The following is a 25,074-nucleotide window of genomic DNA, read 5'->3' on the forward strand; positions in this document are numbered from 1 at the left end:
GAGTGAGAAATGGTATCTCATTGTGGTTTTGGCTAATGACTGATGACGTCGGGCATCTTTTCATGTGCTTCTTGGCCATTTACGCATCTTCTTTAGAGAATGTCTGTTCATATTCCTTGCCCATTTCAAAATTGGGTTATTTGTCCTTTTATTGTTTTTTGTTTGTTTGTTTTGTTTGTTTGTTTTTTGGCTGTGCCACGCGGCTTGCAGGATCTTAGTTCCCCAGCCAGGGACTGAACCCAGACCACGTGAGTGAAAGTGCCGAGTCCAGACCACTGGACCGACAGGGAATTCCTGTCCTTTTATTGTTGGGTTGTAAGAGGTCTTTATATTTCTGGATACAAATCCCTCATCAGGGAAAAGGAGTTGGGACACCAGGCTGAGGAGCCAGGCCCTGGGCTTCCCTGAGCTCCGCACTCCCAGTCCCGGCTGCTGTCTCCGAGGCCTCAGAGAGGGACTCCGGCGTCACCTTCCGCCTCCAGCTCCCTCGCGTCCACTGCCTTGACCCACTTGAGACACCGCACGATGAACACTTCACAGGAACTACGGTGTCTCCGCCCACCGGGGCCCGGGCCCAGCAGCTGGTTTTCATATCAAGGAGAAGGGAAAACGCCAATCCTTTCAGAGGTGACCGCAGAGAAGCTGCCACCTGTTCCACGCCCTCTGCAACACAGCCACAATCTCAGCTGCGACAGATCGGCTGCCTCTGCATCCCAGAGGTCAAGCCCGTAGCTTGCCCGGGCACCCGCCTGACAGGCAGGCAGCAGGGGCAAGACACAGGCTTGTCTGCGGGAGGGACGCCTGCCAGGGCAGCCACAGGCCCCTCGGGCCAGGCCCTCCCTCTCCCTGCTTATTTAAATTTTCCTGAACCTTCCACAGTTTGTAAGCTGAGCTCCTATAACTTTGAGAATCAAGGCAAATGGTAAAAAAAACAAAACCCAACCACGGCTGCTGGCTGACTTGGCTCAGACGTTGGGGAGTTCTTTTTCGGTGGCTGCCTGGAGCTGGGCGCTGGGCTGAAAACACAGGAGCAGTGCTGGCTGGGCCTGTCATGTGGGGGTCTCACCTCCCTCTACAACCATCTGGTCTGGGGTGTTTGGCCAGCCAGCAGCCCCCAGCCTCGTGCCATTGCTTGTGACTCAGTGTGTATGGGGGGAAGTGGGGGTGGGGAGGGAGGTTGGCTCTGGACCACTGCAAAGCTGCTGCCCTCAGGGGCACAAGGTACAAAGAGGGAAAGGGGCCTGACAATTCAAGGAGAGGGGTCCCAGGCACAGCTGAGGCCTGAGGTGCAGCCTCCAGAAGCTAGGGAGGGATCTACAGGTGGGAGAGTTCTGAACTGTCCTTCAAGGAGGGTTAGGATGTCAAAAAGGCAGTAAAGGCATTCAGGCAGAGGACAGCAAGCACGAAGGCCTGGCACACTGGGGGACTAACTGGTTGGGGCTGTTATCTCGGGGGTGGACAGAAGCAGGTGAAAAGCCAGATGAGGCTGCCTGTCCCTGGGCCCCTGGTGCCTCGCCATGGGCCCACCTGCCCCGCGAAGCTCCTAAGCACTAAGGAACCCTCCTGTCCCCGTCCCTAACTTTTGCCCCACCCCTCAGTCTGGTTCCCAGACCTCTCCCCTCCAGCCCTGCTGGCTGCTCTCCCAGACAGCGTTTTTCTTCTTTGCAGGATTGGGCCTCGGGCTTGCTCCTCGCTCCCGCAGCGCCCCAGCTGGGCCTGCCACCCACCACCTGCTACCCGCCCACGTGGAACCCCCTCTGCCCCTGCTGGTGTCGGCTTTGGCAGGCTCTGGGCCCTGAGGCCCCTCTGCTTGCTGATTGCTGATTACGCAGCAGCCGGTGGGCTTGGGAGCCAGAGCGAGAGATTTATTGTGGTTTTTAGGGGGCGTTTAGGAGCCGATGTGATAATGTCTGTGAACGCACTTTGTAAACTGTAACGGGGGAGTGCCATGCACACGTGAGGGGACTGTGGCTGGGGAGGGGGTGGTAGCCCAGCCCCCAAATGACATCCTGGGACTCAGCCTGGAAACCCCTCCAGTTCCGGGGGTGGAGAAGCCCTGCCGGGCTCTAGGGCAGGAGTCCCAGGCTGCATCTGCTGGAACGGGGCCTTCCTGAGCCTGTGGGCCCGTCTGTGTCACCAGGCAGCTCTGAAATGAGTTGTGAGCCAGAAAGTTGCCTGGGTCCCTCCCTCACCCAAGAGGCCCAGTTGCACTGCAGTGACAGTGACATGCTTCCTGGCTGCAGAGTGGCTAGGACTCTGGCCCCCCAACCTCCGCTGTGGGGGACTGAGCTAACAAAGGGGCAGCAGCTGGACTGGGTTGTCTTCTGGGAAGGGGAGCTCTGCCATCCCACCCATCTGGCTAAATGTTATCATCTGATTTTCTAGTGGCAGATGTTTGTTGAGCACCTACTATGTGCTTGGCTCTGACTCAGATATGACAAGGATCAAGACAGACAAAAATTTCTGTCCTCACAGAGCTTATATGGAGGGAGGGCAAAGACAGACAGACCATCCACAGGAGAATAAAGATGATTTAAAATACTGATCGTTACTACAGAGACAGTAAAAGATGGGACAATCGGGAAGTACTGAAGTTAGGGGGTCAGGAAAGGCCTCTGTAAGGGTCCCTCGCTCCTCTGTCCAGGTGGGCCTCTCTCTGGACAGGACTGCCTCCAGGACAATCCTGGACCCTGAGGGACTCAGCTAGTCCTCCCTCCCCACTGCCTGTCACTGCTACCAAGGCCTCTAGGCTGGGCAGCCTTGGGGCTCCCCGGCCTGTGGTCAAGGGACTGTCCTGGGTCCTTGAGCTTGGGACTGGCTGCCCTTACTAATCTTGAGAGTAACGAGCAGTGAGCTAATGCTGTCTACGTGTTCCTGGTGCCAGGCGCTGTTCTAAACATCGGACCTGAGTTGTCTAATTTAATCTACAGCACCACCAGATGGTGTGGGAACTGTCGTTAATATTCCTATTTTAAAGACAAGGAAACTGAGGCCCAGCAAGTTTGTGTAACTTGCCTAAGCCCACACAGCTGGTTCAGTAGAGCTAGGATGTGAACCCTCCAGGGCCCATGCTTTTCACTATTGCTGGTCAAGGTCATAAGCCTTGAACCTTATGACTGCCAGGCTGTGCTGAGTGGTTCTACACGCACGGTCCCACATCAGCCTCATTACAGTCTCTGAAGTCAGTTGATCGTCTTACAATCTGCTCCTACACTTTTTACAGAGAAGGAAACTGAGGCGCCAAGTGGGTGAGTCACAGCTGAGAGGTTGGGAAGTCAGGATTCAAACTCAGACCAGCTCAGGGGGTATAGATCAGGGGTAGAGCATTTGACTGCGAACTCAGAGCAGCTCACCTCAGAACCTAAGCACTTAACCTCCTGACTCTCCCTCCTCCTTATCTGCTGTCGTGTTTGTGCCCCCGAAAGCCCATAGAGGCTGGGTTGTTCCCCCATGTTGCGGATGGGCACACCAAAGCCCAGGAAGGTGTTTTTGACTTGTTCAGGGTTGCTGGCTGTTGAGCCAGGCCTGCTTCCTGGCCCTGCACTGAAAGGGCACCTGGTTGGGCCACCGTGGCCAGGGGGTGGTTGAGGAGATGGGGACAGGGTTCTGAGGCGTTGGCTCAGGTGTGCAAGGCTCTGCGAGGGAGGCCTGCCCAGAACCAGCGCTGGGATCGAGGTGCCTGCATCTCCTCCATTACAGACCAGTCCCACCTCCTAGACCTAGCTTTGGATACAGCCCTGAGGGGGTCTCACTTTGCTATGGGGCAGGGACACTCTGGAGGGCCACAGAGGCTCCTGGCTTAGTGCCCTACAGTCTGTGACCTTAGCAAGTCACCCTCTCTGAACTTGTTTCTTCTCTGTAAGATGGGATCCTGGTATCTGGCTGGATTTGTGACACAGCTTTTTAGAAAACTCTGTGGTGTACCTGGTAGCTGGAGAGGGGTGGCTGTTGCCTGGCGCCCACTTGTCTTCTGCTCAGGAAGCAGTAGGATGAAGGGGTACCAGAGACACTTGCCCAGGGGAGTCATCACAGCTGCACCAGCCCAGGAGGGCTCTCTGGGCTACTCTGTTCCCCCCATGGGCACTGGCCAGCTTCTGACCTCAGATCTGTGGCCCTGAAGCCTGCTGTGACCTCACAAGGGTGAGGGAGGCACAGTTATGCCCTCCCTGAGCCTCCTGGACACTCCCCAGGTGGACTGCACCTTCAGGGAGGGATTTGATGCCAGTCTGAGGGCAGCAGCAGCAGAGGCCCTGAAACCTTGGCAGTGGGATTAAGGTGGAGAAAAATGAAGCGTGGAAATCATTAGTTTCCTTGGTTGGCAAGAGCCGCCCGGAATGAACATTTGGGGCTTTTAAAATGAACATCAGCTGCAGGGACTCGTGCCCTGTGCCCGCCATGGCCCAGGCCGCCTTGTGGAATCCCAGTCCGGCTGTTCCTCTTTGGTTACCGCTCAGCCAGCACTTACTGAGTGCCTACTGTGGGCCAGGCCCAGAGCCAGGATGCGAAGGAGAATCCAGCCAGAGAGCAGCAGCGCCGTGGTGAGGGCGCAGCCGCAGAGGCCACAGTGCCAGCCAGCAAGGAATCAGGCAGGACAGGGCAGGCGCCACCACCTCCTGGGGGGCTGTGAGAGCAGGGAGGGGCTGGGTGGCCACCGGTTGTGGGTGTGGAGGTGGCAGAGGCTTCCCAGGAGAGGGCCTCAAGGGGTGGGGGTGGGTATCCTATGGAAAGGGACTTGCAAAGGCATGGGAAGGGGCCGGTGTGTGAAAGGCCAGGTGCCAGTGTGACAAGGCACAGGCCTCCAGGGCGAGGCAGGCAGGCCTGGTGGGGACTGGGGCGAGCTGCAGGCCAGTGCTCTGGTAAGGCTGCTGCCAAGCAGCGATGCAAGGGGAGAGGCTTCCGCCTGAGCCTCCTCTTTTCCGAACTAAACTGGAAATGGAGATTTGTCTGTGAAAACTACCGATTTTTAAATGATGGGAATTAATTTTAATTCAAAATAAAAATTACTATGAGGTCAAAGCAAGCACGGCTTTGGCTGGATCGGGCCCGTGGGCCAAGAGTTTCTGACCTCCAGTGGTGGTGGTGATGGGCAGGGGGCGCGGAGGTGGAGCCGGCTGCTTAGAAGTTGGGGGGGATGTGAAGGGCTGGGCCGGTTGGACGGTGGGGGATTTGTGAATGGGGAGGTTGGGGTGAGGTGGGCCGGTTGAGTTGGGGGCTGGCGCAACCCCACCAGCGGCGCCAGTCCTTGCGGGGAACTGGGCGCGGGTGGGCTGGGGCTGCAGGCAAGGGCCCCCCCACCCCACCCCCCGCCGGGCGCGCCGCGGCCGCCCGCCGCCTCCATCCGGGCCTCTCCCCACCTCCCGCCCGCCCCCGCCCGCGCCCCTCCCCCGCCGGCGCGCACGCCTCCCGCCGCCCCTCCTCCGCCCGCCCGCCCTCCGCGCGCTCTCCCCGGCTCCCTCCCGGTCTCTCTTAAGTGCCATCGAGGGGCGCCGGGAATTGCAGCCAGTAAATCGCGTCCCACCACTCAGCAGCGGGGCCACCGCAGCGGCGCCGCCCGCGCCCGCCGGGAACCCGCGCCGCCCGGGCGCCTCTCCAGGGCCCGCGAGGCCCGCCCCCACCCGGCGCGGCGCTGCGCAGGGCCTGCCCCCGGGCCGGCCGGGGCGCGCGGGGCCCGCGCTGGAGGCGAGGACGCGGCGGCCGCGGGGCGCACGGCCCGGAGCGCGCGGCCCGCGCCCCCGCGCGCCCTGCCCGCGCCCGCGCCCTGCGCTCCGGAGCCCGGCCCCGCTGCCCGGGCTCTCCTGCGGGACCGATGCCGGCCCTCCGGCCGCCAGGGTAAGCGGGCAGCGCGGACGCGGCGGGGTGAGGCAGGAGGGTGGGTGGGCGCCCGCCCGGGGGACCGGGTGCCCGCCCAGCACCAGCGTCTGGCACGTGGGGGCGTCTCAAGTTCCCTCTGGAGGCCGGGCAGGTGGCGAGAAGGCGGGGGAGTGATGCTCTAAGGCTGGCACTTACTGCGTGCCTACTGTGTGCCGGGTGTGACCGGCTCGTCTGAAGTAGCGTTTTTTTGGTCCCCATTGTACAGATGAGAAAGCAGAGGCTAGGAGAGGGCAAATAGCTTGCTCAGGGTCCCCAGCTAGGAAGTGGCCAAGCCAGGATTTGACCCCCGCCCCCCCCCTCACCCGGCTGTTTGACGCCAAAGCTGGAGCTCTCCCCACTAGGGCACGCACAACCACAGAGTGCGGGTATGAATATTTCATTGTAGAAGAGAAGGAAAAAAATCAGCCATTGTCCCACCACCATAATGCATCCACTGTAAGCGTTGAGGTTCTTTATTTCAGCCTTGTTCTTTTTTCCCCCTTTCTTTAAGAATGTGTGCTTTGGGGTCATTTAGACCCTGGTTCTAGCACCTGAAAGCTGAGAGGCTTTGAGCAGATCCCTTAGCTCTCTGGGCCTGGGTCTCCAGCCTAGGAAAATGGAAGACACTCCCAGGGTTGCTGAGGGGATTAGATGAGACCTGGTGGGTTGCCTTGGGTGGGGGTGGGGTGGGGAGGGGCCAGGGCCTGAAAGAAAGGGGAGTCCCTTCAGCAGGGACTCATGGAGCACCTATTAAGTGCAGAACCAGCACTGGGCTCTGGCACTGGGGGAGGTGGGGTCAGCCTGGCCCATATATGCTTCTTGTAGGAGGGCTCTGTCCAGCACTTGGGACTGACTGCCTGGCTTCACCGTCTTCCTTTGCCAGGCCTCTGCTTCCTCCTGGAGTGTCTGGGAGGGGGGATTAGTCCCCTGGCTTCACCTTTGCCAAGGAAATGAATTGCATCGGGCGGAGTCCAGCGCTGCTCAGAATTTTGCCCCCCAGGGCCAACATTTGGGTCCTGGCTTCTCCCAAGCCCAGGCCTGGGTTTTTGCTCCTTCTGGCACCTTCCAGACTCATACGTTTAGCATCAGGCCCAATTCCTTATCCTCCTACCCCAGACCAATGACATCGCCTCCATCCGCACCCAAAGTGGAGACCCCCAGGCCTGTGACCTCCCGGACACTTTTACCTGTCCATCCATCTAATCAACCACAGGGTTCCATTGGTTCCACCCCACAAGCATCTCTCCCTCCTTTTACCCTCTGACCGGGACATTCCCACCTCTCTTCCCCAGCCTCCACCATTGCTCTGGGACACCATAGCCGAAGCTGTCTTTCTAAAAGCAGCTCTGAGCTTCTGAACTCCTCAGCTGTCCACAGACCTAAACTAGGCCAAACTCCTGAGCTGTCTCTTGAGGCTGGGCTTCTCTGTGGTCTGCCCTGCCCCCCTCTGCAGCCTCACTCCTGTGAGCCGGATGTCCTTTGGTTGCAGAGCCCCTGAGCACTGGGTCACCCGTGAGACTGAGATGGCCTCATCCCCAAACAGCCCCTCCTCCGTGTCTCCTGGCCTGTTGAACTCTCACTCATCCTCAGGGCCTAGCTGTGTCCTCTCCTCCCCGTGGTCCTCCCAGACCCCGACCTCTCTCGGGTGGGTGCCGTCAGTGCTCCTTCTCCTGGGCACCCCCAGCTCTTGGTGAGTCCCTCCATATGGCTCTCGGCACGGTTCGGCCGGGGGCAGCGTGCTTCCACGTCGGCCTCTCCCACCAGCCTGGAAGCTCTGGCCAGCTCAGTGATCTCTGAGGAATGAACGCCGGGGGGTCTGTCAGAAGCAGATGAACTGTAGCTCCTTAGAGGGGCTTTCATCACCCCATGGGAATATGTGAGGAGTGGGAAATCCCAAGCCTCCTGCGTCCTTGGGGTCTCCTGCTGGTGAGCAGGGTTCCCTGGCTTGAAGCGCTGAGGACCAGATTTGCTCCCGGGTACCTGCAGGCCTTGTCCCTCAGCCATTACGTTCAGGGGCCAAGGTCCCACCTGGATTTGTTGGGGCAGTGATGGTGGACACTCAAGTGGAGGGGCCTCCCTACCCTGTCCCTGGGGCCCCTAGCCCCCTCTGCCCCATCAAGCCCACCCCCACCGTCCTCCTGGGGAACAGGGAGAGTTATGTCAGGCCCTCTGGCCAAGTGCCAGGTCTCCCCATGGAACTATAAATTGACCTGTCGGGAGAGGGAAGAGATTAATGTCGGCCATCTTCATTAGCGTGTCCCCCGGGGGTGACGGCGTCTGCCCTGAGCTGGCTGATTGGAGAGGGTGTGAGTGAGTGAGGGGATTGGGGGCTTTGCACTCCCCGCAGAAAGGCAAGGTGCAGGGGCCAGGGCCTGCCAGAGAGCCGTGGCCTCCTCCTACTGTTAGAAGGGCCGTCCCTCTGGCCTCTGCTCCTGGCAGCAGGCGTGCGCTTTGATGGAGGACCTGTGTGCTAATTGGGAGCAGAGATGCGTGCCCTGCAGCTCCGCGGGGCTCCCAGGCTGACACCACCAGCTCAGCAGCATCCGTGGGGCCTTCATTAGAGGCCTTTCCCCTGACCAGAAAGGAGCCTGCTAGGGGGGGCGGGGGGACCTTCCCGCCTCCCCCCCTCCCCCTCCCCTTCTCCTTCTTTACTGTGTTGGTGATGGGCAAAGAGGCGGCTTTGGAGTGTGGAATGGATGATGAGAATGGGAAGATCAGAGGGATTTGAGACCTGTGCAACCTAATGAACACGTGACCTTGGGTTAGGCCCTCTACGGCTCTGCACCCGAGTGTCCTCATCCCTGGGGTGGGCACGGCCGTGTCCCCTGGGGTGGGTGGGGTCAGACGAGGGAGCATGTGTGGATTTGCCTTTAGAAACGAGGACGAGTCAGAGCCTGCGGCTGAGGCACAGACTGAAGTCCAGGTTTCTGGGTCCTAACCCTTGTGCTCCCGCCTCCCGTGAGGCCCTGGGCTCTCCGAACCTCATTTCCCTTGTCTGGCAATGGTTGAGGGCCAGGGCTGGTCTCGTGAGGCGGGAGTCCTTTTGTGCGGACAGAAACAGCCTCCTCACTGGGTGGGGGCTGCTGGGGGAAGTGACTGCAGTGGCAGGTCAGGAGGCAGGGGCTTGTTCCGTCGTTCATTCACTTACTCGTTCATTCATTCATTCAGGACACGCCTCCTGCACTGCTGTCTTGTACTCATAGGGGGGTTGAGAAGTGGCTTCACCCTCCGGAGGCCTCCCTGGGGAAACAAACCCAGGAGCAGATGAGCTGCTAGAACCCCTAGAAAGGAGTCTCCCCAAGCCTGGGGATATCTGGAAGGCTCCAAGGGGACACCTGTGAGGTAGAGATGGTGCAGTCTTTCCCTGCAGGCCTCGTCTGCACTAGACCCTGATAGGGGGCATCCAGCTAGGCACCAAGTTCCTGGTCTCCTGAGTACCCCAACCAGGCTGTTGACCAGCGTGGGAGCAGGGGGTGCTTTGCTCAGTGTACAGGGACCGAGAGCCTCTCTTCACACCCACTCCTGTCGCCCAGCCTTTCCTGTGCATCTAGGGGTTGGGGGGGGTGGGCCCGACTTGGTTCCTCGTATCACTGGCCTCCAGTCTGTATCTGGGACTGGGTTCCGTGAGCAGCTGGCTGGGTAAGTGCCTGCTTGAGGCTGGGGGTAGGCAGCAGTTGGGTCAGGGCTACCCCATGGAATTGTTGAATGGTTCGGTCTGTGTCACTTACCAGCTGGGGGTCACTGTGTAAAGCATTTGACTTCACTTCTCCAAGCCTCAGTTTCCTCATCTGTACAGTGGGGATAGCACTTTGCTGTGTGCTGGGCGCACGCCTGGCTCAGAGTGGAGCGCACTGAGTGCGGTTGTGTGGTCATTTCTGCCTTAGGCAACTGCCCCAGCTTCTGTTTGCTCCCCAGAGAACCCTGATTAAGTGGAGTGTGGGCTTCTCTGCGGCCCCAAATCTCTCTGTCAACTGCCCAGGGGGTACCAAGTACCCACTGTGTACCGTGGAATGTTTGAACAAGAAGCAGATGGTTTTGGAGCCAAAACCCCCAGCTCTGAGTCTTTGCTCTGTAGCCAACCAGCTGTGAGGACTTGGGCACATCACTTAACCTCTCTGTGCCTGCGTTTTCTCACCTGGAGCTGAAATGAGATGTAAACTGAAAACCACAGGGCAGATTGCATTGCTAAATAAGCGCCCACCTAGTGCGGAGGATGGAGCGCTGGACCGAGAGCCTGAGCCTGGGGTGGTGCTCTGCCCTCTTGGCCTTGCATTGTGACTTTGGGCAAGACTCTTGGACACATCTGTTAAGGGGAGCTGTGGCATCTGCCTGCGTCATAGAGCTCTTCTGAGAATGAAAAGCCATGTGGGGTCTGGGCAAAGGGGCTGCTCACAGGAGGGCTAAAAGGGCTGGATGCTTTCTTGGAATGACCCTGTTTCCCCAGAGGTGGATGACCTCCTGGGGCCCTCATTTCCTGTCTGGAAAATGGGAGCAGGCACCCTGCTCACCGTGGTCCTTAGATCTCTGTGATGCTGTGTTTAATCAGAATTTTAGCCATTCTGTTTGTAATGGATCTGCATGGGCTCCAGCCCGATGTCATATGAGATGTGTTGAAATATACTGTCATCCGACTTCAGTATATTAAGATTGCCCTTTGAAAGTCGCATGTTGAGAGGCAGATGATGAAGAGGTGCCTATTGTTGCCGCCTCGCCGTGCCCAGCCCGTCCCGCCTGGCAGACTCAGTCGCGGGAGCTGGCAACATGGCTGTCTGCCTCCGCCTTCCCAAGCAGGCAGGAATCACTAACGCGTTAGCAGTTTCATTAAGCCTCTCTCCAGCCTCCCCGCCTCCCTCCCGGGCCTCCTCGGTAATTATTTTCCCAGCCCTTCCACTCGCAGCCCCTTAGCGAGCTCTTCGGGATTGGCCGAGTGGCCGCCGCAGGCTGGGCTGCTGGGACTGGGCTCCGCAGGGCACCCCCGCCACCCCCGCTGTGGGCACCCCCCTTCAGACCTTCTGCATTGCCATTTAAAGCTTTGTGTCCCCCTGAGGCCTCCGTGAAAATGCAGATCTGCTGCCTGCCAGGGGTGACGGTTAACCCATTATTACACACCCGGCACGTGTAGACTCCTCTGTGCAGCAGACCTCCGTCCACTCAGGCAAAAAGTTTCTCAGGCTGCCCTCTGGGGCTGTCACTGAGTAGGCAGCAGGGAACCAGCTGTGAGGGAGATAGGATTCCTTGTCCTGCGAAGCTGTGAGCATCCAGGGCCCTGGCTGGGTAGACAGAACCCACAGCACAGGGATGCATGGAGACTGAGGGGGAGGTGTGTCCAGAGTGGGACCGGGGCCTGAGAGGCTTGTCTTCATGGCACCCACAGGTCCTGGGACCCACAGCCTTCCATCGCCCAGGGTGAGCCCAACACCCCATCCTCCTGGTCACGATGATTGGTTGAGAAATGAGCATATGGCCCATCTGAGCCTATCAGAGGCTTTCCTGGAACTTTGACTTAGAGCCTGTGGGGGAGATTGATTTGGTTACGGTTGCTGAACCCAGAGGGTGTGCATACGGGACCTCTGGCTGCCCTCTTGCATGACCATATCTAGGGTGGGGACTCTCCAATAAGGTCATCACATGGAGGGAAGGAAAGCTGAGATGAAAGTATATAGTACTTCATTTGGGCCTCTGGATTCAGCTATGCCTGAAACCACCCCTGGAGTTTTCAGTTACATAAATAGACGTGTCCCCTTTTTGGCTCAAGCTCTCTTGAGTTGATTTCTTTCTCTTACAACCAAAAGAATCCTGATGGATGGGAAAAAACAGGCAGGATTTTACAAAAGAGGTGACATTTTGAGTTGGGTCTTGAAGGATGAGTAGGAGTTTGTGCAGCAGAGAAGAGCACTTAGGCCGAGGGAACAGCAGGGGTCAAAGGCTTGGAGATGTGAAAGTGCAGGATGTGGGGGACGCTAAGTACTGCCTGTGGCACCAGGGCTTGTTAAGCACAAAGGACAGAAAAGGAGGTGAGGGATGGAAGCTGATGCGAGGCAGTGAATGAGGAGGGGTGTGGACTGAAGGTGCTGAGGACTGTGGAGGAGACATCAGGAGCAGGAGGCATGGGCTTGGGCAGGTCAGAGAAGGTGCTGTGGAGAGGATAAGTAGGACTTTGCTGGCAGAGAAGGGTCAGGGAGTGCATCCTGGCACAGTGTGAGTCTGGGAATCAGAGTGAGAGGAGGAACCCCAGAGTCAAGGCTAGAGAATTAGGCAAAGGCCAGATCACCGCGGCCTTGGACACGAGGCTGCAGCATCCAGAGGGTCCCGGGATCCCCTGATGTGGTTAGGTCCAGCTGTACCATGGAGACTGACAGCTGATGGACTAATTTGTTGAACAGAGGTATGGAGTACCTGCTATATGCCAGGCTCTGAGGACACAGCAAGTGACCATTCAGACACAGCCACGGAGTCAAGCACCTCCCAGGCTGATGGGGAGACAGACAGTGAGCCAGGAAGTAGGTACATGAGAATGTGAAAGAGTGAAGTGATGGTGACTGGAGTGTGGGTACCATTGGCCAGGGTGCTCTGGGGGAGGCCTCTCTAAGAAGAGACATTTGAGCTGAGACCTGAAGGACGAGGAGGGCCAGTCATGGGGAGATCAGGGGGAAGAGCATCCCAGGCAGAGGCAGGTGCAAAGGCCCTGTGGCGGGTCTGAGTTTGGCCTTTCAAGGGGCAGAAAGGAAGGGGCTTGGGCTTTATTCTCCCTGTGATTGGGAATCTTTAGAGGGTCTCAGGAGCAGGGCTGGAGGCAGAGACAGAGGAAGGAGGGAGATGGCAGCGGGGCTGGAGGTGAGAGAGTCCATGTGGTTTGAGGATGTGGGAGAGAGGAGGCCAGGAGAAGGCACCAGTTTCTGGGCTGAATACCTGGGGGCAGGGGTGGAGATTTGCGGAGATGAGATGCCTGGAGCAGGACTGAGTTGGGGAACATCTAGGTGAAGGGGTCCAGGGGCAGCTAGAGCTGGTGGTGGTTAAAGCTGAAGTTATCCGAGGGGAGGGGAGGTGGGCGCCAAGGCCTGGCCTGGGCCTGGAGAGAGGGAGGGCGTCTGGAGTGGCTTTTCGCACGTGACCACCCCGCCGTGCCAGGGTGTGCTGGTATGGGATGTGAGAGCTGTCTGCTGGCCTGAACACAGCCAGTTCTTGCTGCCACCACTGCCACCACCACCTGCCCGCCTCCCGTAGGTCCTGGCTGCAACACATGAGTGACGTAGCCTGCTGTCCATAGCTGTGCCACCCTCTGCAGTGAGAAGCTCACCCGAGCTGCTCTGTCTCTTAGTGCCAACTCGTTTGCTCTGCTGGAGGAGGCCATGGTAACGGGGCCACAGGCTGCAGCCTGCACGGGTGGTCGACGGCTTCCTGACCCAGAGGCGGGCGCCCAGGACTGTGCTCCTGGTGCCTGTGGGCTGGGGTGTCAGGCTGGCCTAGGCAGGGCTGGTACGTGATCTGGGTGGTGGGAGACCCCTGCCCCAGAGCTGGAGCCCTGCAAAGAGCCCCCTGGCACCCTCTCCGGGACCCTGATGGCCTCCCCGTCTCACACGCTGTTCCTCTCACGCTCAGTGAGTGCGCCTGGAGATCTCCAGAGCCCAGCTCTTTCTTGCCGTCAGGCTCTTGCCTTTGCTATGCCTTCTGCCCGAAACACTTCCCCATTCCCTCCTCCCCCCACTCAGATCGGGGGTAACATGCCCCTGCTGTGTTCTCACAACCCCTGGGCTTTTCCCTCTGCAACATTTATTCAGCAAATTGATTCACTTAATAAGGATATTGAGGCCCTACTATGCACAAGATACTGCGTTGAGGGGTGAGGTGTGGGGAGTGATGCACTTGTGAACAAAACAGACCAGGTCCCCACCCTCACAATATGGCAGGAAAGAGAGTCACCTAGTAAACAAGCTAAAACATGTCTGGTGCCAGATTGTGGGCAGAGCTATGTAGGAGAGCTGAGGGATGCTGGGGAGGCTGTGTGGGGGGCGGGGGAGGGCACTAATGGAGGCAGAGTGGTCAGGGAGGCTTTTATCCGAGACCTCAGGGAAGAGAAGTGGCCAGCCATGGGAGGTGTAGGGGGAGAGCATTCCAGGCGGGGCTCTCTGCTTTTCTGTGTCTCCCTTACTCCACATGCTTCACGGGAGCCAGCGCAGAGCCGTGGTCTTCACTGGGGCTAAGCTGATTTCCGTAGGGTTCCCGGGGTCAGGGGTGGTGTGTGGTGGGTCTGGGAGCGTGCAGCTGGGTTGTGCACCCAGCCAGGGCCTGAGTGTGAGCACGGGCATGGACTCCTGTGAGATAATGCCTGTGAAGGGCTTGACAGACAGACAGGAATGAGGAGCCTGCAAGCCCGGGATTAGATGCTTGCTCCCCTTAGAGGCTGTGAGACCAGCCTTAGGCAGTCACTGAATTTGAGCCTCCGCATCCTCATCTGTAGAATGGGCATGACAATGCCGCCTCCTTCATGAGGCTGTGGATTAAATTAGATAATATTTAGTGTAGCACTTGGCACAGGACAGGTACTGGGTGTATTGCCCTTACCACTGTGCTTATTCTTGGCATTTGCCGAGTGAGTAACAGACAGAGCTGTTGTTAATTTGGAATCTGTGTTGCAGCAGCTTTGCTCAGCATTCTACCTCCAGCTCCTAGAACAGTGCCTGTGACACACAGTGGGTTCTTTGTTGGTGTTTGTTGACTGACTGCCTGACTGAATGAAATAGCCATGAGTGAGCAGCCCCCAGGTGGCGGGGAAGACAGGGCACAAACTACACTGGCTTCCCCTTCTGGGAGCTTGGGCTGTGCCTGGTAGGCTGCCCACTGGGATCCTGGGCACCCGGATAGTCCTGGAACACCACACCTCTCCAAGCCTCAGTTTCCTCCTCTGAGAAATGGAGCTGAAGGTGATCCTGAACCCTATGACCCATCCTCGGTTGTTGGCAGACTCATGAGAAAATGATACTAAAAGGGCCCTGAGGATAGCTGAGCCCGCAGGAAAGTTGGCAATGACACCATCTGATTTCCCAAGGCTGCCCAAGGTCTCTGGGGGACCAGTGAGACGTTCAAACTCCAGACAGGGAGCCAGGCCTCTCCCTACCTCCAGAGGCCCCTCTGGTGTCAAGGGTGATGTTACATTGAATCAGCCTTGTTCAGGGCCTCACAGAGCCCATTCCACAGGAGTCTGTCCTAAGCTCCAGCTCCAGGCAGGGGCCCGCCCCTCAGCCTGGGTTCCCACTGCCCCCGTGCCCATTGTCCTGAATCCTAGTGGGCCCTGGAGGGGCCACCATGGTGGGCTGGCGTTCCTGCTGGAGGGGAGGCCCCGGGCTGGGCCTGGCACGTTGAAAGTAGGTGCCCAGAAAGGGCCTACTCTGTGCCTGTAAGGGTGGGTAACTGGAGGCCTGGGCTTGGCCTCAGTCCTGCTGTGTGTGGCCTTGGGTACTAGGTTGCTGGTTCAGTACCTACTGTGTGCAGAGCTGGCAGAGACGCCTGAGAACCATGGGTGCCACCCTCTGAATTATTCTTAGGCTTGTGGCTGGGAGGAGGGGGACTCAAAGGTGCCTGGGTATGAGGGTTTTTACTCCTTTTTCTCTGTTGCCCCTGAGCCAGATGGAGATACTGGCCCCTTGCAGATGGGGAAACTGAGGCCCTCAGAGGGCCAAGGTGTAGGGGAAGCCTGATGTGTCTCTGCTTGGGCGTGCCCTGCGTTCTCGGTGCACTGGCTGTCGGCTTGCCAGGCTTGCGCACAGCCGAGGTACACACCATCCTCTTCAACCCTCTGTGCAGCGAGGCAGGTCCTGTCACTGTCCCTGTGTCACAGAGGCAGAAACAGACTGAGAGAGGCAGAGCGGCAGAGCCAGGATTTGTTCTTATTTACTTTGTTTTTGGAGGTGTAACTTAATACAGGAAAGTGCACCAGTCTAGGTGTACAGAGGGATAGATTTTCACATACACGTGTAGCCTTGTAACCCCCATCCAGGTCCAGACCTAGAAGTTTCCCAGCACCCCAGGAGGCTCCTTCGCACCCCTTCCAGTCATCGTTCACCTGCCACCGACAGTCGCCCACCTGGCGTTAACCGTAGAGGCTGGCTTTGTCCGTCTCTGCTCTTCACATAGACATAATCGCACGGTGTGCCCCCCTCTGGTGTCTGCCTCTTTGGTTCAGCGTGACGTCTGGGCGAGTTGTCCGTGCTGTTGATCTAGCAGAAGTTGGCAGAACTGGGATTTGAACCCTCCCAGTGACTCTGCCCACGGCACCGAGGGAACACTCCTGCTCACAGCCCTCCGGTGGCTCGCATCACCCTTGGAAGAAAGACCCAAATCCTCCCCCAGGCCTTGCTCGTGTCAGCTCCTGCCCCTGTCACTGCTCCCCAGGCTCATAGACGGGTGGGCCTTTCGTCCTCAAAAACCCTAAGCTCCTTCCTATCTCAGGGCCTTTTCACATGCTGTTCCTTCCTCCTGTCCACCCTCAGCTTCCTTCCAGTGGCCACCTGGAGCGTCACCTCCTCCAGCTTGCCTGCCTGGACTTCCCCTGACCAGGCTGGGCCCTCCTGCTGGATGTCACGAGGCTAGTTCAGCTTTTTCTTCGCTGCCCATGTCGTTTGTAATTAATTGTCTGTTAAGCACCTGCTTCCCCCACTAGACGGTAAACTCCAGGAGGCAGGGATGGTGTCTGTTGGGTTCACAGCTGCGTCCCCGGCGCCATTCATTGATTCATTCACCTATCCTTCTCATCATCTGTTCATTCAGCAGGTATGGAGTGCCTGCCATGCTGCAGCCTCTTAGCTAGTATTTGTTGAATGAGTGAATGGGTGGATGAATGAATGAATGAATATCCATCTGCCTCCAAAGCCCATACTCTTTCCGCTACACTCCATCATCTCTGTTACTGCCTCTGTGGGGCTCAGTTTCCCCTGTTGTCAGGTGAAGCCCTGACAGCCACGTCCTGATTTTGAGGCTGTAGGGCAGATGGGCTGGCTTTGGTTGGCAGATGCCCAGGGGCAGCCCAGCCGAGCAGGGAGGTGATTGCAGGCTAGAGGACAGATTCTGCCCCAGACAGCAATGCCTGCTCAAGTGCTGGCCCCAGCGCTTGGCGGGGTGCCTTCCACACCTGTGTCACCAGAGCCTGTGATGGCCCTCCTGGGGCTCAGGGCTCAAGGCTCAGGGCCATCAAGGGGCTTTTCAAGTCCATGTGGCCAACCCACCCTCTGAGCTCCAGGCTTGGCCTGCTAGGCCTGGAAGGGAAGGAAAAAGTAGGGTTGGCTGGGCATGGGAGGCAGTGGGAACAAGAGTGATGGGGGCCTGGGTCTGAGCGTGGCTGCACCCCCTTACAGCTGGGTGGCTTCCCTTCATGAGCTCAGTTTCCCCAGCTGTAAGAAATGGGAGTGACCGTCACAGTTGTCCCACCCTGATGGGGCCTCTGAGGTTCGCAAGATCTTGGGGAGCATAGGGTAGGTCTCTGTGAGGCTGGCCTTCTCCAGGGCCCGCCGGACCGGGCCTCGGCTGGGAGCCGTGTGGGAGGTGTGCAGCGCGAGGTGGCGCAGCGGCTGAGCGGCTTGTCAGCCAGGCGGGCGGGTGTCCTGGGGCCGGCTTTGATTAGTTCAGGTTGACAGTCGCGCTCCGCGGCGCTGCCAGGAGGGGAGCCCGTGATTACCCTAATGAAGCTTGAACGCAGTTTGTCATCCAAACAGCTGGTTCGGAGCTGCGCTGCTGCCAGCTGCCCAACTCAGCCGTGCAAACGCAAGCCCAGCGCCACGCGAGCCCCGAGTGGCCCTGCCACCGACGTGACCAGGAGAGGAGGCAGTGGCCCTGGGCGGGCTGTGGAGCAGTCCCAGGGCGGGTGGGATGGGCCACCCAGGGGTGGGGGACTGTCAGAGCCTTGGACAGTTGATTTTTGGAGCAGGGCAGCTTCTCAGGACACTTAGAGGGCAGCCCCCTGACTCTAGACCTCAGTTTCCCCATCTGTGAAGTGGGTGTTCCTTGCAGCTTTTAAGTATCGAGAGTTCAGACTGATGAGTCACGTCCTCTGGGAATTCTTCTCAGACCCTGCAGGCTGAGTCAGAGGCCTTGACAGGTACCCACAGCCCTCAAGACAGGCCCCGTGGGACTTCCCTGGTGGTGCAGTGGATAAGACTCCACGCTCGCAATGCAGGGGGCCCGGGTTCGATCCCTGGTCAGGGAGCTAGATCCCACATGCATGCCGCAACTAAGAGTTCACATGCTGCAACTAAGGAGCCTGCGAGGTGCAACTAAGGAGCCCACCTGCTGCTACTAAAACCTGGTGCAACCAAAATAAATAAATATTTTTAAAAAGACAGTCCCCATCACCCCTGTGGCCCTGTGTTGTCACTGAAGATCTGGACGGTTGTCCTTGTGTCTCATTCATTCATTCAACAAATATTTATGAGAACACACATCCGTGGGCAAGCCAATCACCATCCTGCCTTCATGGAGTTTGCATTCTAGTGGGAGAGACTCATGGGACCTGGACCTCATCTGGGGAGCCAGGGAGGCCTTCCCGGAGGAGGTGGCAACTGAGCCCGGAACAACCAGAGGAGAGAGCGACACAGGGAAGAGTGTTCCAGGCAGAGGAATAGCATGTGCAAAGGCCCTGAGGTAGAAGGGAGAGAGTGTGGTGCTGGGGAGGAATGTGAGTCATCTGGAAACATGCTGAGGGTGTCAGTGCTTCCCAGGGGAAAGGACTTAGTTCATGCCCTGTGCTGGGCAAGTTCACCTTTCATTTAATCTTTCTGACAGCCCTGGAAGGAAGGATCATGGTCCTATGCTGCATATGGGGTAACTGAGGCCCACAGCATGGGAGTGTGTTACCCTGCAGGCCTCTGTAGACTCAGGTCTACTTGGGGCCCCCCTGAGAGGCCCCGGACCAGGATTTGCCAGCTCAGTGTGGGTTAGAGTCCACATGGGCACTCAGATGAGGAGGGGGCTGAGCTGGGGCTTGGGACCCTGTTCAGGGTTAAGCCTTGCACAGCAGAGGAGGGCAGGGAGATGGACCAGCAGGCAGCCTGGGGCCTCAACTGAACGGTGAGTGGGTCTCCTGCTACTCTGGGCCAGGCCCTGTATGCACCTAGTGTCTCCTGAGCCCACACTTTCTCTACCACCCATGGAGCTCTTCCAAGCAGCTTGAGGCCACCCTTTGCTGAGGGCTTGGCTTGGACCTTGGATCAGGGAAGGCTGGGGGAATGGTGTGAGTGGGGGAGGGTACTGGCCTCCCCATGGCCAGCCCTCGGCTGCTTCCCAGTTTTCTCTGCTGGCATCTACAGCCAGGCCTTATCTCTACCCTCCTGTATCCCTGCAGTAGTCTCCTGGGTGGCTTTCCAGCATGTGTCCGCTGTGCCCATCCTGTCCCCACTTTCTGTCCTGACACTGTCTGCCCCCCATACTGTCCATGGCTCCCTGCTGCCACAGCATGAAGCCCACGTTCTGGCCCAGCATTTATGGCCTCCCAGCCCCCTCCCCCGTTCCTCTCCTTACTTAGCCCCCTTGCTCTCCTTGTTCTGCTCTCCTTGTTCAGCCTCTTCCTCCTGGAGAGGGGAGTGTGGGGCCCTGGGTCCTGCGAGGCCATCTGTCCTGTGTGTGCCACTCTCGGAGCAGGTGTGTGCCAGGCTTGACAGGCCCTCACCTCCACTGCGGGGCAGACGTGAGCAACCCTCGGCAGCCTGAGAGCTGGGATGAAGGACGGGTTTATGGCCTCACTGCAGGGAGGGAGGAATTCCCACCACTCTGCTCCCTCCTTATCACTGCTGCGTGGTGTGACTGCTGCCATTGCTGCTGCCTGTCTGGGGAGGTGGTGGCTCTGGAAGAGAACTAGTTTATGAGATTCACCTGCCTCTCGCCTCTGGAAGACCCCACCAGCTTTCTGCACTGGCTCAGAGAGAGATGGAGGGAGGTGAGGCTGCCAAAGGGGGGATGTGGAGTGAGCCCAGGGTGGGGGGTGGCTGGTGGGATGCAGGTGTGGACGGAGCGGACCCCAGCTTTCCCTGGGCTGGAGGTCAAGTGCTACAGGCGTCTCAGGCCTCACGAACGGTGGGCAGGGAGGCGTGGGCTGGCAAAGAGCACCGGAAAACTAGTGATTCCTTGTCCCCGAGCCTGTGCTCGTGTTCTGTCTCCCACCTGCTCTGCCCTTCCCTGGCTGAGGCCCGTGTCAGGTGCTTCCTCCGGGTTCTCGAACAGGGCACAGCAAATGAATTCAGCGAGAATGAACAGTGATGCTCCCAGAGGTGTGTCAGGCCCTTGCCATGTGCTGGGCCCACGTTAAGCGTTTCACATATATCATACCCTTGACCCCAGCCCACAGCCAGGTAAGGGAGTAGGGTCCCTCTCCCCATTTTACACATGAGGAAACAGGCCCAGAGAGGTTAAGTGACTTGCCCAGGGTCACACAGCCAGGGGGTAAGCTGGGTTTCATCCTGGGCAGTCTGAAGCTAAGGACTGGGCTTGTAACCAAAAGACCGGGGGTGAGTAAGGGGGCTGGACAGGTGATCAGGCTCAGGGTGGGTTGTAGCACGGGAGCTGTGCTTGAGAACGGGCCTGAGCCCTGTGGGTTGAGTGCTCCTGGGGTCTTGGGACCGAGTTGCCTCCACACACACCCTTGGTGAGGGCTGGACTGCAGGGCATCAGGCACCTGGATCCTGAAGGCACCTGTTCTGTCTCAGAAGCCCTCCACGTCACCCCTCAGGGAGGCCAGGGCTTCAGGATACCTTGGTAATTTGCTGTTTATCAGCAAATTACCAGGTTCTGGAGAGATGGGCTCTGCAGGCGGGTTCTTCAGCCTGGCTGGAGGGAACAGGTGGGCAGAGCAGGCAGAGAGGTGCGGAGATGTGGTCTTACTGCGGAGAGAGCAGCTCACGACCTCTCCAGGCCAGGCCAGGGAGGGTGGGTGGAGAGGATGCATTAGTTCATCCTCTAATCTAAGAGAAGATAGAGCATGACCCAACAACAGTAATGGCAGGTTAGATGCTCTCAGCTACAAAGAGAACACTGCAGCAGAGACAAGGGCTGCAAGGACTGAGGGAGATCAGGGAGGCTTCCTGGAGCAGGGGGCCCAGAGCTATGATGGGAGAGATAGGAATTAAATGGGTAGAAGCAGGGGCCAGTGTGTCAAGCTGAGGGAAATCCTGTGCAAAGGCCCTGTGGTAGGCAGTGCCATATATCCAAGGACGTGAAAGGCATGTGTGGCAGGAACAAGAAGATCTAGGGGCAGGGATGTGGTGCCTTATGGAGCAGGACCCCCAGGGGGTTGGTTTAGGCTGAGGAGTGATCAAATCAGATGTCACACATGCACCTTTAGATTCTGTGGATCCAGGGAATCTTCATAGCTCCAAGCCTGGAAATCTCAGGGTTCGTGGCCCAGCTCCGCCATTTCCTCAGTGTGTTTTCATTTTGTTTTGGTTTTTTTAAAATAAATTTATTTTATTTTTATTTTTATTTGGCTGTGTTGGGTCTTCGTTGCTGCGCGCGGACTTTCTCTGGCTGCAGCGAGCGGGGGCTACTCTTCGTTGTAGTGCGCGGGCTTCTCACTGCAGTGGCTTCTCTTGTTGCGGAGCACGGGCTCTAGGCGCGCTGGCTTCAGTAGTTGTGGCGTGCGGGCTCAGTAGTTGTGGCGCACGGGCTTAGTTGCTCTGCGGCATGTAGGATCTTCTCCAACCAGGGCTCGAACCCATGTCCCTTGCATCGGCAGGTGGATTCTTAACCACTGCGTGACCAGGGAAGCCCTGTGTGTTTTCTTGGGTAAGGAGAGTACCTCTGTTTCCCCATCTATAACATGGGCTCACTGCCCCCATCAAAGCCTAGATGTGAGGACTCCGTATGGGAAGGTGTGTGAAATGCCTGTGTGAGGTGCCCTCACCCCAGCCTTGAAGGTACCACCCAGGAAATGAGCGAGCCCTCCTCCCTCCCCCATTTCCCAGGATTCCCACTCACCCTCTGAAGGTTGGTGGGGAGGCCTGTGCCCCCCGCCTTTGGCTTCCGTGTCATTGGCAGGTTGGGAAAGGATGAGTTCATGGCCAAGGTCAGAGGTTCCCTCCCTCGGGATGGGTCTTCGGAGGGCCGTGGCAGGTGCCCACCACTCCCCACTTCTGTTCCTTCGGCACAAGGCGTCTCTGTACCTGGAGACGTCAGGAGAGGTTGCGTCCAGCAGTGTTCTCATTCGCTGTGCCCCCAGCTTCCCTGCGGCCCCACCGCAGCAGTGCCGACCCTGGAGGCAGATGTGGGGTGAACCCTGGCTTGGCTCTGTGACCGCTCTGTCCCTCCGCCCCTCCCCGCTAAGTTGAGATAGTGCCACTTGCCTCATGCAGCTGTCATGAGGGTTTGAGTCCCTTGGGGACGTGCCTGGCGTACAGTAGTCATTTAATACACATTAATTTCTTTCCCCTTCCTGATATGAGGCCACGGGGATTCGTTTCAGGCAGTGGAGAAAGGTGTGCACTTTCCTCACCAGAAAAGACGCTTGGTAAGTGCTCGTTAAAGGACGGACTGAATGGCTGAGTGGCCACTAGTAGAACAGGGCCGGCTGTGCCCGGAGCTGCAGTTCTGGGGTCGCCTGGCTGTGTGATGTTGGGCAAGTCACGTGCTTTCTCTGGGCTCCTCTGAGGAAGGTGAGCAAGGTTGACAAGGTCTGGTAAAGCCACCGGAGAGGGTGAATGTGGTAGTTCTCTGCCAACTTAAAAGCTTGGTCCCGACCACAGTGGTGGTCTCACAGATGAGGAAACTGGGGCCCACAGGGGTGAAGTGCTGGCCTGGGGCAGCCCAGCTGAGGATGCTGCCTGCTCCATGAGGCCCTGAATCCACTGCTCCTTCACCGCACTGTGCTGGGGGTGCTCTCGGTGATGTCCCCTCTCCTCACCCAGAACCTGGCATTGGCCAGCAGGGCATCAGCACACATCCCAACTGAGAGCGGTGCGTTTGATGTGCGTCGCGAGGTCTGTCCCAAGTGAGGCTGCAGAATAACCTGTGGCAAAGGTGCCGTGTTTCACGTCTGCTGGGAATTGGCTGCGTGGCCTTGGGCCCCGGTGAGGTGGGAGGGGATGTTGTCACGGTTTGGCTTCACCAGAAGCAGACTCCAGGGTATCCGCGCGGGAGGCTTACCGGGGAGTGCTCTTGCAACAGTGCTTGTTGGGGGCATGGGATGCATTTGGGCTGCGATGCAGTCACAACAGAGACCTCAGGACCCCATGCACACTCCAGAGCCGGGGTGGTCCTGCAGGGCTGCATTGACTGATCACTGGTGCAGCTGTCCCCAGGGAGAGGGCATGCCTCGTTGTGGGGGCCTCCCTTCTAATGAGGGACATGGCTGTGAGTCCCTGGCAACCAACATCCCTGGCAGCTGGGGAAGCCCTCACATTGGCGCTAAAGGGAGTCTGGGTGGTGCACTACGACAGGCGTCCTGTGGCATCACCAACCAGGCACCAAGCGGCCTAATCTCCTCGAGGACGGCAGTAACAGCCCCTGGCCTTTCTGTGCCTCTGACCCCAGGAACCCTGCGAGGTAGGACTCCTGATCGCCACTTTCAACCTGAGAAACCGAAGCCTACAGAGGTGCACAGTTCCCCCCAGGCAGTAAGTGGCAGAATTCGGGCTCTGAACATGGCACCCTGCACCCCACGGCCTCCACTTCCCAGCACACCACATGCCGTCAGACTCCGGCCTGGGCTCCTGCCGTCCCTTCTGCCAGGAGTGCCCTCTTCTCTCTCTGTTCAAGGCTGTCTCGGCTCCGCCACAGCTTCTCCTCGAAGCCCTGGCAGGTGAACGTTCTCGGTCCTTCTAGCTTTGAGGCACTTTCCTCTGGTGCAAGCCCTCGCTGAGGTCACTCGTGCCCAGCTTTGACCCTGGTCTGGAGTCTGAGCTCCCTGAGGGCAAGACCGTGGTGTCCTGCCCACCCAAGACTCCTGGCGCAATGCCCAGGCCCGTGGCGCTGCACAAACACCAGCAGAGCTGCATGAAATCTTGAGGCCCCCTTTGGCACCCCCCAGCCCAGCCAGCGTGACTTGCTGCCACGAATGGTCAAGCTAGTGCCAGCCCCTGTCTCGTCTCTTGGTGGTGCCCAGGGAGGGGAGGCAGGGTTTGCTGGGTAGAAAACAGTGGTGTTGCTGGGACAGGCAGGCAGCCTGGCCCCAGGGGCCCCGTTTGGTGAGGTGAGAGAGAGGAGTTTGACGAGAGGCCAGTAGGCAGGAGGGGACACCTTGGGGGCCTTTTTCCCTCCCAAGGCCAGCCCGGGAGTGGCTGCTGCTCTCCTGGGCTCCTGGGGGAAGAACATCCCGTTGCCTGGTCGTGTCCCCGGAACAGCCAGGGGAACCCAGTGATGGGGGATACTGTCCCTGGTACCTTCTGGTGGCTTTGTTGAGGTGTCCTTGTGCCCGGTGGGAAGAAGAAGCAGAACTCTGGTCAGGGAGGGCCAGCTGAGAGGCCTGAAAGCTGGGAGAAGTGCCTGGAACAGGGCCTGCCAGTGTGAGATCTGATTCGTGTTTGCTTGACGTTGTTCATTCATTCATTCACTCATTCATTCAGCAGTTGTTCCTGCGCCCAGCCCTGTGCAGAGCGTGGGGCAAAGGACCAGGCTGGGATTCTTCTGGTCTCACCTCGTCCACAGACATGCTGGTGACCTTGAACCAGCCTTTTGGCCTCTCTAGACCTTGGTGTCCTCACCTGAAAAATGGGGACGATAGTACTCTCTGGGTGGCCGGGAGACCACACAAGCCAATGGCTGTGAAAGGACATTAGCAAACCATACAATTCAGAACAAATGGTGATTATTTTCTCAATTGTAGATTATTTTCTGTTATCACTAATGTCTCCCAGCTTCCATTTTTCTCAGCTCCTTATCAGGCCTAGTGAAATGAATTAATGTTTACTTGTTATTGTTGCTGGCTAATTTGTCCTCCTCCCTCCTATGTCCTCATTTCCCTTGGTCCCTGCCCCTTCATATAATAATAATAATAACAGCACCTCCCGCAGCGTCTGCTCTGGAGCACATTGACTCAGTCCTCACGCCAGCCTCCTGAAGTTGGTACAGTTCTCATCCCCATTTTACAGATGAGGAAACCGAGGCTCAGAGCTGGATTTAAACCCAGACCCTGGCTCCAGGGTCTGTGCTCTGAACCATGGTGCCCGCTGTTTTTCAGCTTCGCCCGCGTTCCTGCCTCAATGAAGAAAACGTGGCTGCCCTTGGCCGGTCGGCTGGAGCAGGAGACCTGGT

The 25,074-nt window shown here is 58.2% G+C and overlaps 1 protein-coding gene across 6 annotated transcripts in view; it reads left to right on the forward strand.

The window, feature by feature from the left end:
* TCF20 (transcription factor 20) overlaps positions 1 to 25,074 on the forward strand; it is a 185,868-nt gene that overhangs the window by 16,612 nt on the left and 144,182 nt on the right. The window contains exon 1 of one of the 6 annotated variants that reach the window (XM_060305630.2): positions 5,769 to 5,829. The exons of 4 other annotated variants lie outside the window; for them this stretch is intronic. The gene's annotated coding sequence lies outside the window, so the exon portion shown is untranslated. Of the gene's footprint in view, positions 1 to 5,768; positions 5,830 to 25,074 lie in introns of those variants that run through there. One more of the 6 variants, XM_060305629.2, reaches the window with a different exon arrangement.

The sequence above is a fragment of the Globicephala melas genome, chromosome 10, assembly GCF_963455315.2.
Source record: "Globicephala melas chromosome 10, mGloMel1.2, whole genome shotgun sequence".
NCBI lineage: Eukaryota > Metazoa > Chordata > Mammalia > Artiodactyla > Delphinidae > Globicephala > Globicephala melas.